Consider the following 12,028-nt stretch of genomic DNA (forward strand, 5'->3'; position numbering starts at 1 on the left):
GCCTACCAATCTGGCTGAATGTTTCTTTAACTCCTTGGTTGTTGGACTTCCATGCAAATGATTTTCTGGCAGCTCTGGTTATTCTTTGTTTTTAAATTGGTTGTTTTACTTCTTTTGCCTGGAAGTGAAGCACTTCTGCCTATGCTTCCATCTTGGCTGGCTCTCTCTGTACTGAAGCTTGTTTATCTACTCATTGACTGATAGGCACTTGGTCTGTTTCCAGATCTTGGCTATTATAAATAACACTGTTATGAATAGAGGGGTGGATATATTCTTCCAAAATGGTGCTTCTGGATTCTTAGGCTATATTCCCAAATGTGAGATTACTGGGTTAAAAAGAAGTTCTGCTTTTAGTTATTTGAAGAAACTCCATACTGTTTCCACAGTGGCTGTACCAGTCTTCTTTACCACCAAGAGTGCACTAGGGTTTCCTTTCCTCCACATCCTCACCAGCACTTGCTATTTGTTGGTTTGTTGATGAGGGTAATTTTGGTGGGTGTGAGGTGATATTTTATTGTGGTTTTAATTTGCACCTTTATGATGTTTTGTGACATTCAGCATTTTTTCACATGCCTTTTGGACATTTGTATGTCCTCTTTGGAGAAGTGTCTGTTCAGGTCCTTTGCCCATTTTTTAAACATGTATTTATTTAATTGTTGTTCAAGTAGTTTTGTGTTTTTTACTTCCATTCCAGCCCACACCCTCAGTGCTCCCCACCTCCCTCCCATTTCCACCCCCAACCTTAGTTATTGTCCATGTGTCCTTTATACTTGTTCATGTGAGTCCATCCCCTTTTCCCCTGTGGTTCTCTCCCCTCTAGTCCCTGTCAGCCTGTTCCGTATTTCAGTGTCTTTGGTCATATTTTGCTTGCTTGTTTGTTTTGTTGTTTAGATTCCTGTTAATGGTGATATCATATGGTATTTGTCTTTCACCGCCTGGCTTATTTCGCTCAGCACAATGCTTTCCAGTTCCATCCATGATGTTGCAAAAGGTAGGAGCTCCTTCTTTCTGTTGCATAGAATTACATTGTGTAAATGTATCATATTTTTTTGATCCATTCATTTACTGCTGGGCACCTAGGTTGCTTTCAACACTTGGCTATTGTAAATTGTGCTGCTATGAACATTGGGGTGCATAGGTTCTTTTGGATTAGCATTTCAGCGTTCTTAGGATATAATCCTAGCAGTGGAATTGCTGGGTCAAAAGGCAGATCCATTTTTAGTTTTCTGAGAAAATTCCATACTGTTTTCCACAGTGGTTGTACCAGTCTGCAATCCCACCAACAATGAACTAGAGTCCCCTTTTCAAATGCACTTGGAACATTTTAAAAGATAGACCACATGATAGGACACAAAACAAGCCTCAATAAATTCAAGAAAATTGAAATTCTACCAAGCATTTTCTCGGACCACAAGGGACTGAAATTGGAAACTAACCCCACAGGAAAAAACCCCAAACACCCAAAACCATGGAGACTGAATCGTATGCTATTAAACAACAAATGGGTCAAGATTGAAATTAGGGAAGAAATCAGAAACTTTCTGGAAACAAATGAAAATGAACTCACAACAACTCAAAATTTATGGAACACAGCAAAGGCAGTTCTGAGAGGGAAGTTCATAGCAATACAGGCCTACCTAAAAAATATAGAAACATTTCAAACAAACAAACTAACCCTACACCTACAAGAACTAGAGGAACAACAACAAAGAGCCCAGAGCAAGTAGAAGGAAGGAAATAACCAAGATCAGAGCAGAATTAAATAACATAGAGACTAAAAGCACAATTCTAAGGATCAATGAATCCAGGAGCTGGTTTTTTGAAAAGAGAAACAAAATTGACAAGCCTTTAAGCAGGCTCATCAAAAAAAGAAGAGAGAGGACCCAAATAAACACAACCAGAAATGAAAGAGGAGAGATTACAACTGACACCGCAGAAATAGAAGGGATTGTAAGAAATTACTATGAAGAACTGTATGCCAAGAAATTTGAAAACCTAGGTGAAATGGACAAATTTCTAGAAAAATATAATCTTCCAAAAGTCAACGAAGAAGAAGCAGAAAGCCTGAACATACCAATAACAGCAGATGAAATTGAAGCAGTAATCAAAAAATTCCCATCACACAAAAGCCCTGGACCAGATGGTTTCACAGGAGAATTCTACAAAGCATTTAAGGAAGAGCTAACCCTTATTCTTCAGAGACTATTCCTTTGCCCATTTTTTAATCAGATTGTTTTTCTTCCTGGTATTGAGTTGTATAAGGTCTTAGTATATGTATTTTGGAGATTAATCCCTTATCAAATATATCATAGATGAATATGTTCTCCCATACAGTGGGTTACCTTTAAGTTTTGTTGATGGTTTCTTTTGCTGTGCAGAAGCATTTTAGTTTGATGTTTATATTTTACATTATTATTTTTTTGTTTATTTTTTACTTTATTTCCATTACCCTTGGAGACATATCCAAGGGTATTGATTAGAGCAAAAATATTGCTCTAAGAGATGTCTGAGATTTTACTGCCTATATTTTCTTGTAAGATTGTTATGGTTTTGTGACTTAGATTTAAGGATCTTATCCATCTTGAGTTTGTTCTTGTATATGGTATAAGAAAGTGGTCCATTTTCATTTTTTCCATGTATCTGTCCATTTTTTTCTAACACCATATATTGAAGAGACTTGTCTTTACCTCATTGTATATTTTTGCTTCTTTTGTCAAATATTATTTGGCTATATAAGTCTGCATTCTCTGTTCTGTTCCCATTTTCTACATGTCTATTCTTATACTAGTACCAGACTGTTTTGATTACAATGTCCTTGCAGTATAGCTTGGTATCAGGTGTTGTGATACTTCCCAATTTGTTCTTTCTTCAGATTACTGAAGACATGTGGGGTCTTTTTTGGTTCCAAATACATTTTTTGGATTTTGTTCTATATCTGTGTGATGTGGACACAGGCCCATAGTGTCCACCTCATTGTGGATGAAATGAGACATTTACAGGGACTACCGAGTCTAGTGGAAAAAAGGGCCAGCATGGCTTTTATCTCGAGGGAAGCAAAAGCCTTGTCCCTTGCCATGACCAACCTTTATTGAGTTTCTTGGCACGTTATGTGATGGTCCTCATTTATTATGCACAGGTTGCTTTAGGTGGTTACCTTTTACAGCAAACAAAGGAGCCACTGCTGCTAATCACATCAAGGAAGAGGAATATTTGCAAATGAAAAGGCAAAAGTGGTTGAACCGGTTACACTCCTCCTTGGAAGGTTTAGCATGGATTTTAGGAAGTTATTTTGCAGTAAATGTTTGCCACTGGGGGCTGGGCCCATGCCATGTAGAATGGTCTCCTATATCTCCCTCATTGTTTTTAGTTAGCACCACTATAGATCCCACAAAGCTTGCTGCTTGCTGGCCTCTCACAGGACCCTGGAAAGATAATTTGCAAAAAACCTCAAAGTACATAGAGCATTATTATAATCAGTGAGCATCCAGTGGTTCTAAAGATCCACTTTTTCAGATTAAGCCCGTGAATCACTGTCAGGCAGTAATGATCAAATAGATAACATTCAAAGAACTCTGAGGGCCTATTTTTAGTCAGGGTCAAATAACCAAAGTGCCACAGAACTTTGGGGAAACAAACTCATTTCAGGCTTGGACCTTTATGTTTAAATTGAGGGTATTAGCAAACTAGGTTTCATAGGATTTTATGCTTTCTTTCTTAGGCCTGATTGTCTTGGGGAACTTGCCCTTGCCAGCAGAGGGCTCTACCCACCTTTGGCATTGTTTCAGGCTTAGGTAGAGCAGGGAAAATAAGGCAGCCAAGAGACTGGGAGACTCCTTGCAGACAGAATGAGGACTCAGGCCATGTCAAAGCCGAGGAGCAAGGGTCCATTACCCTCTTTTTCTATAGCCCCCCAAGTCCTTCCCTGAGGACCTCCACGGGATCATGCCTGACTTAGGTTGCCCCTTCCTTAAGGGATCTTAGCCATCATTGGCTAACCTACCAAGCATTGGGGGCTGGGCAGGGTGAAGTAAAGTGGGCAGAGATGGTGCTCCTGCCAGGAAGATAAGCTTTGTCTCAGCGGCTCAGGTCCTCATAGCAGAACAGACCTGGATGAAGCAGGTCCCTCGGACTCTTACTCAGCCTTAGCCATGGAGGGGAGGGCATGGGTTACAGCTTTTGAAACCAGGCAGGGTGGTTCCCAACATCTAACCTCCCCCCCCTTTTTTTTATTGTAAATGCAATTGTAGCTGTTAAGCCTGTGAAACCTACTATTTGCTGTTCCCTGACACAATCTTAAGAAAACAACCTCTATGTATATCATAAAGCACAAATAAGGGTTAAGACAAAGGAGCATCTAAGAGCTGCTAGGACCCAAACTTGTAAATTCAGTCCAATGAAACAGTTTTTAGGGTTCAACCATTGAACACTATGGGGCACTGAGGGGTTGATGTCCTCTGTAAGAGGCACTTGAGCCTCGGCCTCTGACTTTGGGGCAGGCCCCATCCTCCTCTGTTGGCAGACCCAGACCCATGAGTTATGGTCTGATTGTTCATTTTCCTTCTGGTTGTTCAGAGTCAAGCTGGGCCAGTGGGTCTGTCAGTGGATTGGTCCTTGGTTTCAGGTAGCAGAGTTTGGTATCTGTCCTGCTCATGATAAGGCTTTACTCTTCAGGCTGGTAGCCAGACAGGACCCGTAGGGATGGAAACACAAACATACCCTCCTCCCCAAGTTAAGAGATCTACAGGGCCTACCAAGAGCCATTTCCCAGCAGATCTCTATATAAAACCTAAGGATAAGATGACTTTGGCTCTTTCCTCTGAAAATGTTTCTCAGTTGGAGTACAGAGTGATTCATCACAATTTATAAAATTATAGGTAAACAGGACTAACATAATTAAATTATGGGGGGAAGGACTCATGATTCCCCCTTTTTCTATTTCTTAAGAAGATTTCTAAAAGTGATGAGCCCATTCTGCAATTGCCTGACCAGTTGGATTTTAAGGTATTCCTGCTTTCTTTTGGATATTCCAACGCTGAAGAAAAACCTGAGTAGAATGTGCAAGGTATCCAGGCCCACTATCAGCTCTGATTTGCTGAGGTTGTCCTAAATGACTGAAGGCCTCAAGCCAATGGGCTTGCATATTTTTAGCAGAATCTCCTGTTAAAGCAGATGCATGTAGCGCACCAGAGTATCAATAGAACTATGAACCTATTTGAATTTCCCAAAGGGAGTGTAATGAGTGACATCTGTTTGCCAAATAATTTGAGAACTCAGTCCTTGAGGATTAACTCCTGTAAATGGGGGTGCCTTGCTAAGGGCTTGGAAGGACAGGCCCCTGCTGTTTCTGCAAACTGCAGTGAGTTTAAGCAGCAAGTTAATTGCCCTGTTGTTCTCGGGACCTGGTAGCTCCTAGGTTCAGAGTTTTCAAGAAAAGTGGGAAAGATGGGGGGGAGGTGTCCTGAAAAAATATGTTTTAGACAAAGAATGGTTATGCACCAATGGCCTTTTGTGACTTGATTGACTAATCATTCCTTTCGGGAGAATAGCCAGTTCCTCCCCAAGGAAACAATCATGTTTATAGGTACTAAGTTAAAAAATGGTACTTTGTCTTCTGTGGAGAAGGGCTAGTTCTCCCTGGGAGACAATATATCTATATTTCATTTTTACAATAAAGGTCATGGCTCTGGCATAAACAAGATTTTTAATATTTCTTTAACACGTCACCCCCCATCCCACTTATAGCATGCTTTAGATTGACAAATTTACGAACACATTCACAACTTTCAGAAACAGTTTTTTCTCTACTGGCAAATACATTTACTTTTTTAAAAATTGGAGTTTTGACCTGCTCTGTTTCCAACCTGGGCGGGTTCACCCCTCTTTAGGCAGCCTGGTGCCCCCCACCCCCTCACCCTATTAATGGCAAACTCAAGTGTGGACACCTGATTGGCATAGTGCACTACAGCCCAGAACTCCTGGGCTCAAGCCATCCTCCTGCCTCAGCCTCCCAGGTAGCTGGGACTGCAGGTGCATGCCACCGCTTCTGACTGGTCACAGTTGCGCTGGGTGTCCAAGACTGCAACTGTTCCCAGGCACCCGGGGAAGGGTCTCCTCCCGCTCACACTGGGAGGAAAGGGAGGCAAGCGAAACCAATCTCCCCTCTGCACCACTGCCGGCTGGCAGAGAGACGCAGCCCCCACACAACTCGCCATGAGCATGCACATGCAGGGAGCTGCAGCCATGCTGTGACCTTGCGTGCACACCTGTGTGGCTGCGGAACTCACTGGGTGGATTGTGAGACTTTGGGCAGCTGGTGGGAACCGGGAGAAGGGCCTGGCTAGTTCTGTTGCATTCACCAACCGCGAGAACAAATGTCGGAGACTTTCGGGGTTCCAAAGATGTTACTTTATTGGCCAAGTTTAACCTGCGCAGGGGCGAACTCTCCAGTGTCTGGAGACACGGTGCCCGAAAGGGCTGCAAATGAGAGTCGTGACAAACGCTTACAGGCTTAGGGTTTTAAGGAGGCGAGCAAGTAAGCTGGATACAGAAGCAGATGTGGCGGTTAGCGGTTAGCTCAGGGGCACAATAGGGTTACTGATTATTGGTGAGTTAACTTGTGCACTGGCTCGTGCTCCTTTACCTGATTGGTCAGTCGAGCTCGTGCACAGGGGCAAAATTTCCCTCCCTAGTGACTGTCCAGATGGCTATCTGCCTGACTAACCTTTGCTCTTAAACCACATCCTGGAACACACCCTGCTCTTCGGGCGTGTCCCGGAGCCTCTTTGCGTTAGTTAGTAAAACACCTTTTGCTTCCTTACAGCTATGTTCTGGCTAGTTCCCCTTGCCCTCAACAGTTCTCATGGGTCCCTTCTGTTCCATACTTCCAAAGCTAAAGATCTCTTATCTAGGAGACATTCAGCAGCCCCCAAATGCTGCTGAACCTAAAACATTGCTCTTGTTCTATAGAGAGCCCGTTCCCCATGGTTGAGGATTCGTAGAAACCTTCAAAGAAATTTTTTTAACAAATAAAAGAAACTTTTTCTGAAATTCCTCCCACCGCAAGCACAGCAATTACAAAACCAGACTCAGTTTTGCCTTTTATGCACCTGCACCTTTAAGTCCTTATGACGGCAGACGGAGGGAAAAGGCAAAACTGAAGGGGCCACAAGAGGAGGCTTAAAAGAATTTGTTGAGAAGCCTGTAAAGTGTCCTGTAACTAGTTGATATTTTTAAAACTGACTAAAGGGAAAATCTTTGCTCTTTCTCCCAAGCCTAGACCTAGTTTGGGGTCGACTCCCGGCAAGGCTCCTGCTTACAAAAGAAGGTATGTTGGAAAGCGGTCACAAGAGAGAGCGACCTAGGAAGAAAACCCTCTTCCTCTGTAATCTAATACACCCTAGACATTCCCAAGTAGCACAAGGGGTCGTTGGACGTTATCAGGGCTGATGTGCGCAGCCCAGCCCAAGTTGGTGTGTTGTCCATAGCGACCATAGCTTGTGGCCTCTGGGTCCCTGTTCATGGGCACCAGCTGATGTGGACACCGGTCCGCAGTGTCTGCATCATTATGGATGAAATGGGACATTCACAGGGACTACCAAGTCCTGTGGAGGAAAAGGGACAGCATGGCCTTTCTCTCAAGGGAAGCAAAAGCCTTGGCCCTCAGGTCCTTGGCCATCTTGCTCTGACCAGCCTTTCTTGGGTTTCTCAGCACATTACATGATGGTCCTCATTTACTATGCACAGGTTGCTTTAGGTGGTTACCTTTTACAGCAAACAAAGGAGCCAATGCTGCTATTCACATCACAGAAGAGGGATATTTGCAAATGAAAAGGGCAAAAGTGGTTGAAACAGTTACACTCATCCTTGGAAGGTTTAGCATGGATTTTAGGAAGTTATTTTGCAGTAAATATTTGCCACTGGGGGCTGGGCCCACGCCCTGCAGAATGGTCTCCTACATCTGTGAAGTGCGTAATTGGTATTGTAATAGGAATTGTGTTGAATCTGTAGATTGCTTTGGTAGAATAAATATCTTAATGATGTTAATTCTTTCTATTTATGAAGACAGTATATATCTCCACTTACTTGTATCTTCTTCAATTTCTTTCTTCACTGTCTTATAGTTTTCTGAGTAGAGATTTTTACTTCCTTCATTAAATTTCTTGGTGAAAACACAGCAAGGCAGCAATTTGCAAGCCAGGAAGAGAGTCCTCACCAGGAATCAAACCAGTTGACATCTTGGTCTTGGACGTTCCAGACTCCAGACTATGAGAAATTAATTATTTTTGGTTAAAAAAGAGAATGGAAGATAAGAATCATGATTATCGTACTAGTTGCATAGAAATATTTGACGGAATTTGACATTATCTTATGATAACAACTCTCAACTACGTGCACATAGAAGGAACATATCTCCACCTAATAAAGGTCATATACGACAAGCCAAGAGCTAATATCATACTTAAAAATGAGGAGCTAAAAGCTTTTTTGCTGAGAACAAGAATAAAACACGGATTTCCACTTTTTTGGTTTCTATTCACCGTAGTTTTGGTGATCTTAGCCAGAATAATTAGGTAAGCAAAATAAACAAAAAACAAATAAATAAATAAACTGCATCCAAATCAGGAAGAAGTAAAATTGTCTGTTTGCAAAAGACATGAGATTATATGTAGAAAATCCTACAGACTCTACTAAAAGTCTTTTAGAAGTAATAAATAAATTCAGTAAAATCATAGGATGAAAAATCAACATACAAAAAATGGTCGCATTTTTACACGCAAACAAAAACTATCTGAAAAAACTTAAAATCAATTCATTTACAATATCATGAAAAACAACAGTATAATACTTAGGGATAAATTTACACAAGGAGGTTAAAAACCTGTACTATGAACACTATATGGCATTGATGAAAGAAATTGAAGACACAAATAAATGGAAGTACATTTTATGCTCATGAATTAGAAGAACTAGTACTGTTGAAACACCCATAGTAATCAAATCTATATTATAGATTCAATGCAATCCTTATCAAAATTACAATGGTATTTTTGACAAGTAGAACAAACAACCCTAAACTTTGTAGGTAACCACAACAGACCCTAAACGGTAAAAGCATCTTGAGAAAGAAAAAATGGAAGTATGATTTAGGCATCATACTTTCTGATTTAAAACTATGTTACTGGGCTAATATAAACAGTATGAAAGTGTCATAAAGACAGGCATATAGACAAGTGGAGCAGAATAGAGAGCCTATAAATAATCCCAACTAATCTTTGCCAAGAGCACCAAGAATGCAAAATGGAAAAACATAGTCTCTTTATTATATGGTGTTGGGAAAAATGGATAATCACATGAACAAGAATTCAACTGGACCACTCTCTTACACCATTCACAAAAATTAATTCAAAATGGATTAAAGTTTTAAATGTAAAACATGTAACTTTAAAACTACTGGAAGTGAACATAAGAAAAAAACTCTAACATTGGTGCTGAAAATTTTTTTTGATATGATATCAAAAGCAAAAGCAACAAAAAATAAAAATAAACTAATGAACTACATCAAATTATAGAGTTTCCACGTGAAAAAAGGAACAACTCCTAGAGTGAAAGCACAACCCATGGAATGGGGGAAAATATTTGCAAATTATATATGTGATGAGTTAATTTTTTAAGTATATAACAAATGCATACAACTCAATAGAAAAAAGCCAAATATCAGATTAAATAATAGATAAATGACTTGAATAGATATTTTCTAAAGAAGAAATACAAATGGCTAACAGGTACATCAAAAGGTGATCAAAATCGCTAATATATATTTCAGCCATAAAACTGAAGGCTTTCTTGGCATTTGCAACAATATAGATGAACCTTGAGGGCATTATGCTAATAAAACAAGTCCCATAGACAAACACAAATACTGTATGTTCTCACATGTGGAATCCTCATAAAGACTTGTATATTGGTTAGTATGATATTCAAGTTTTTATTTATGTTTGGGGGGTATTTGATGTATATTTACTTATATGTCTGTCTCCCTGTATTGGACTATATGTTTTTGAATGCAGACACTATATTTTACCTACCATGATTAGTAATGGTGTGAAGGATGTTAGCAAGTACTTGTCAGATAATTATGTTTGTCAAAACTTGAAGTGATTAATATAAAAGACACGGTGGAAATCTGCAAATCAACCTTAGTACTTGGAATTAAATCTTTGAAAGCTTTATTTAGTCTTTTGAACAAGATCTTATTCTTAAGGATTTCTAGAATTATATCTTTAATGTGATGTCATCTATTCCGTTGTCACTTGTATAATGTTAGAATTTTTTACACTGCCTTTTTATTACTCTTAATTGTATGATCCATAATCAGAAAGACTGTATTGAAAATTGAGGAAAAGTAATTTACATAATAATAATACCTTTTTTATTTTTATTTTTGGTACTAAGTGAATCATACCACGAGGAAATAAGATAACTAAATATATTAAATGAAACACAATATTTATTCTATTACCTGACATTTAAATGTGACTGTGAATTTTAAAACATAATCTCTTTATTTAACAGATATTTCAATAGGAATTATATTGGTCAGAATTTTATATGAGCTGACTTTTTAAACTTCTTGAACTTAATAAATGAAAAAGCCAGTGACCAAGGTATTCTATAGGTTATAGGGAAAATATAAATGTGGTAGCTACCCTTCAAGATGGCCCCCAATAATCCCTGTGTCCTGAGATGCAGTTTTTATAATCCACTTCCATACTGAACAAAACTAATCTGTTTAACTAGTGAGATAATGCGGAAATGACAGTATGTCAGCTTGGAGGCAATGCCGTGAAAGATTTGATTGGATCTCTTTTATATTACTTGCTGGGGGGGGGAAAGTTGCTACTCAAGCCAGTGTAGATAAGGGTCCCCCTGCAACCCCATGGAGAGGCCTATGTGGCGAGGAACGAAAAGCCCCTGCCAGGAGGCAGGACTAACCTGTCTAGTGTACGAGTGACCTACCTACCTTGTCAGTGGATCCAGCCCCACTCCAGCCTTCTCATGGCTGACAACTTGAGTTCCACCCCACGAAAGACCCTGAACCCAAACCACCCAGCTAAAATGCATTCCTGACCCACAGAAACTGTGAGTTAATGAATGTTTATTTTTTAAACTGCTACATTTGGGGACAATTTGTTATACAGCCATAAATAACTAATCAACCTTACCAACAAAATTTATATTTCCTGCTTGGTTTTTCCAATTTTATTGTCACTACTTGCTCATAGAATTTTTGATGCCACAAGAGCTGGCACCCCTATGAGCAGGTGAGGGGTTTCTATAAGTGGGGTTTCAGCTCCTGTTTTAGGGTCAAAGCACAGATACATGAGACATAGAAAACTAAACCAGCTAACACATACACTAACACCAACTGAAAGCCCGTTTTCTGTTCTAAAGCCAGTGATATTTGGGAGGTATGTGCTTGGTGTAATGGTTTTAAAATTGTAATTTCTAGTTCATCTCAAGAAGCAATATTATAAATTATGTACTTCCTGGCTTTCAGTGGTATACCTTAACTAAAATAATATTAACCTTTTGGAGACAGAGCACTAAAATACAAGCATAGGAACCTGTTATCCACTTTTAACACTGTTCCTTTGTAAGAAGCCTTCTGACCTAAAATGATCTTCTGGAGCAGCACTTGTTTTTCAGTTGGTTACCTCTAATTGAAGTGGATATCAGCTTCAATTTTAGGAATCTTGGCTGTTTAAGAAACAGTTCATATCACTCGTTTCTTAATGATTTTATTTCCTGGTGGTACCGCCACCCACAAGGCAGTCGACTGCAACAGAGCTGTCAACTAAGAGGCCTTCCTTTGGCCTGGTGCATTCCATTCTGAGAAATGGCATCTCTAATAGGCTATTTGGCTAGTCACTGGGGTATTTGGTAGTGATACACAATCTTCCAAATTTCAGCATAGAAGGCAAGACAACAAAAAGAAAAAAAATTCCTCTCTCATTCATGCTGCAGGTCT

Source organism: Sturnira hondurensis, unplaced genomic scaffold (genome assembly GCF_014824575.4).
Source record: "Sturnira hondurensis isolate 20B ecotype Veracruz unplaced genomic scaffold, ASM1482457v3 Scaffold0005329, whole genome shotgun sequence".
NCBI lineage: Eukaryota > Metazoa > Chordata > Mammalia > Chiroptera > Phyllostomidae > Sturnira > Sturnira hondurensis.